This window comes from Arachis ipaensis, chromosome B06, assembly GCF_000816755.2.
Source record: "Arachis ipaensis cultivar K30076 chromosome B06, Araip1.1, whole genome shotgun sequence".
In the NCBI taxonomy this organism is placed as follows: domain Eukaryota; kingdom Viridiplantae; phylum Streptophyta; class Magnoliopsida; order Fabales; family Fabaceae; genus Arachis; species Arachis ipaensis.
Window position 1 is genome coordinate 96,944,571 of NC_029790.2, and position 3,861 is coordinate 96,948,431.

A 3,861-nucleotide genomic window follows, 5' to 3' on the forward strand; every position below is an offset into this window, starting at 1 on the left:
GTAGAAAAGGATAAAAAAAAATATTCATCTTATTTAGGTCCTAGCCAGCTCATTTACCCATGAAGGAAGATAACACCACAAGTTCTACATGATATTGTCTGCTAGAAAAAGAACTACATTTTTCACACATTTGGGGGTGAAATAAAACTTAATCTTCTAAATTTTCTCTAATTAATCAAGAATACTGAAATTTGGGGTTGAACGAATTAGAAGCTGGAAAACAGGGTTGAAGAGATGGGGTTTGGGAGCATAAGAGAGAGAGTGCCTTCACCTGTTAGGGATAACTCCTTGATGATGATTCTCTTGTGGCTCCATGATGGTGATGATGATAACTCCTTGTGATGTTGTCATCGCTCATATTTACTTTCTTGCACAAAAGTCACAATAATGCAATTAAAAGGAAGCACAAATATTAAATAAGTACTTTACCCTAATACACACTCAGGTTACAAAATAAGAACGAATAACCTACAACAGAACAATAACCAACCCCACTTACCTGGATCAGGTCTGTTCAACTGGCCTTTCTAATTTCTGACTTTGACAACATGAGCTGCAACCAACCACCAACCAAATTAGATTAGGTTCTTTGGCGTTGAATTGAATGTAACAACCAAAATGAAAAAGAAGTTCTGACCACTGAAAACGATATACGAACCATATTATGGAGATCCGAGTTGAATCCCTAGGGTTTGGGAGACATAGCGACAGAGACGACCACAATCAAAGATGAAGACATCTCTCTCAGTCCACCCCAAGTAAACATATCTCATCTTCATAAACCCTTAGAATTAGAAAACATTTAATTCATAATTATGTGAAACATACTAATATGTATAAAACATAATGATGATGACCTAATTAATTTCAGAAATGAAAACCCTCACCCACTTCGAATCAGAGTGCAATAACGGGGAAGATTCACGGAAGCGACGCGATGTTGCACAAAACCTAAACCAACGACCAGAGTGGTTGGGAATCTTCCAAGACTGATAAAGGCAGAGGATTTTTCCCAGCAACAGCAGATAAGAAAAACCAATATACTTCAAATTGATGAGAATCAACCGTTAGAACAACTCAAACATTCGAAAAACAAAAAAAACATACCAAACCCCAAATCAAAGACCACCAACCCACAAAGGAAACCCTAAATCAACGACATTAAACATGCAGTACCACACAATCACAGAGATCGCCAGACTACCTTGCACAAGGAGACCGACGGTTGAGATCTCGACCGAACATGGTAGTCGCTCATCATCGCGAGCATCTCCCCGGCTGATACTCACCATCGCCATCACCAGAACTGTGCTCTCCAACAAATAATCCGCTTAGCTCGGTTGGGTTGAGGATTTCGGAGAGGTCTGCTGCCTCCACCGTGTCCTTCTTCTCTGTGCTTTCAGACAATGAATTCCAGTAGCTAGGGTTAGGGTTTTAGGTGGGGGTCTGATGAGCGGATAATTTATACGCTTTTTGGCATTGTTTTTAGTATGTTTTTAGTATGTTTTAGTTAGTTTTTATTATGTTTTTATTAGTTTTTATTTAAAAATAACTTTTCTGGACTTTACTATGAGTTTGTGTGTTTTTCTGTGATTTCAGGTATTTTCTGGCTGAAATTGAGGGACCTGAGCAACAATCTGATTCAGAGGCTGAAAAAGGACTGCAGATGCTGTTGGATTCTGACCTCCCTACACTAGAAGTGGGTTTTCTGGAGCAAAAAAAGCCCAATTGGTGTGCTCTCAATTGTGTTGGAAAGTAGACATCCTGAGCTTTCCAGAAATATTTAATAGTCCATACTTTTCTCAAGATTTGATGGCCCAAATAGGCGTTTTAAGTCAGCTCAAGAATTCTGGCGTTTAATGCCAGAACTGGCACAAAAGCTGGAGTTAAACGCCCAAACTGGTACAAAAGCTGGCGTTTAACTCCAAGAAAAGTATCTACATATGAAATCTTCAATGCTCAGCCCAAGCACACACCAAGTGGGCCCAGAAGAAGATTTCTGGATTAATTACCTATTTCTGTAACCCTAGGCTACTAGTTTTCTATAAATAGGACCTTTTGCTATTGTATTTTCAATCTTTTGATCATCTTAGAATCATGTTTTGATGATTGAACCCTCTTTGGAATGGCCAGCCTAGACCTTTTGTTCTTATGTATTTTCAACGGTAGAGTTTCTACACACCATAGATTAAGGTGTGGAGCTCTGCTGTTCTTCATGAATTAATACAAGTACTATTGTTTTTCTATTCAACTCAAGTCTATTTCTTCTCCAAGATATTCATTCGCACCCAAGAACATGATGAATGTGATGATTATGTGACACTCATCACCATTCTCACCTATGAATGCGTGACTGACAACTACTTCCGTTCTACATGCAAACAAGCTTGAATGTGTATCTCTTGGGTTTCAAATCTAAGACTGGAACCTTCGTGGTATAGGCTAGAATTATTGGCGGCCATTCCTGAGATTCGGAATGTCTAAACCTTGTCTATGGTATTCTGAGTAGGATCTAGGAAGGGATGACTGTGACGAGGTTCAAACTCGCGATTGTTGGGCGTGTGACAAACGTAAAAGGATCAATGGATCCTATTCCAACATGATCGAGAACCGACAGAGGATTAGCCGTGCGATGACAGCATGCGTAGAACATTTTCACTGAGAGAACTGGAAGTAGCCATTGACAACGGTGATGCCCAACATAAAACTTGTCATGGAAAGGAGTATGAATGATTGGAAGAAGGCAATAGAAAAGCAGAGGTTCAAGAGGAACAAAGCATCTTCATACGCTTATCTGAAATTCCTACCAATGAATTACACAAGTATCTCTATCTTTATCTTATTTTATGTTTTATTCATTTTTTAATTATCAATCCTCCATAACCGTTTGAATCTGCCTGACTGAGATTTACAAGATGACCATAGCTTGCTTCAAGCCGACAATCTCCGTGGGATCGACCCTTACTCACGTAAGGTATTACTTGGACGACCCAATGCACTTGCTAGTTAGTTGTGCAAAGTTGTGATAAAAAGTTGAGATTACAATTGTGCGTACCAAGCTGTTGGCGCCATTGTTGATGATCACAATTTCGTGCACCAGGGTCGTAGGGATTAGTGATTTCAGCACAATGAAGGAAGAAATTGGCGAAGATTGAAGAGACATACAAAACCTGAAGGTGCAAATCGGAGGTGAAGAGGTAGGGTTTGGGAGAAAGAGCGGGAGAGAATGTGAGTGGCAGTCACTAGAAAGAGAGAGTAGATAACTGAGAGAGGATGCAATCCAGAGATCATCCGTCGGTGATGGTGTTGAAGCCGACGGTGCGGTTGGCTTTTATAGGAAGACGGAGACCCATAGAGAGAGTGAGAGACTGAGACGATGAAGGAAGGAGGACATAGAGAGGGAGTGAGAAACTGAGACCGAGAGAGAAGGAAGATCGTAGAGAGAGAAACAATCTGCTTTACCTATAGGTAAATCCTTTTTCATTTTTTATTGCAAATTAACGTGAGAGTGACACGTGGCTTAATGAGCCACGGCTATGATACAAGTAATAGATAATACGTTAGATGACATAACACGTTAATCGATCATCATTTCGTGACACATTAGGCCACTAGTACTTTAACATGACACTCATCATTTAACTGACAAAAAGATCGATTTAACTTACGTTATATCTTTTAGGAACGAATATGACTAATTTAATTTTTTTAGAGGCTAATTTTAAAAAAAAAAATTTCAAAGACAAATTCGAATGTTAACCTATATATATTTACAAGTAATTTTAATAAAGTTTTTATTTTTATATATATATCTTTAATATTAAATTATATTATTTACATTTGTTATATATAGTCACACAC

The 3,861-nt window shown here is 38.6% G+C and overlaps 1 long non-coding RNA gene across 4 annotated transcripts; it reads right to left on the reverse strand.

Annotated features, from left to right (window-relative positions):
* LOC107604691 lies at positions 752–3,372 on the reverse strand. Of its 4 annotated transcripts, none has more exons than XR_001612343.2 (3): positions 3,166–3,372; positions 888–989; positions 752–784 (listed from the first exon to the last, which is right to left on the reverse strand). It is a non-coding gene; the product is annotated as an uncharacterized LOC107604691 (long non-coding RNA). The 4 variants fall into 4 exon arrangements; XR_001612345.2 differs by having other exon boundaries at positions 3,171–3,371; XR_001612344.2 differs by having other exon boundaries at positions 761–784; positions 892–989.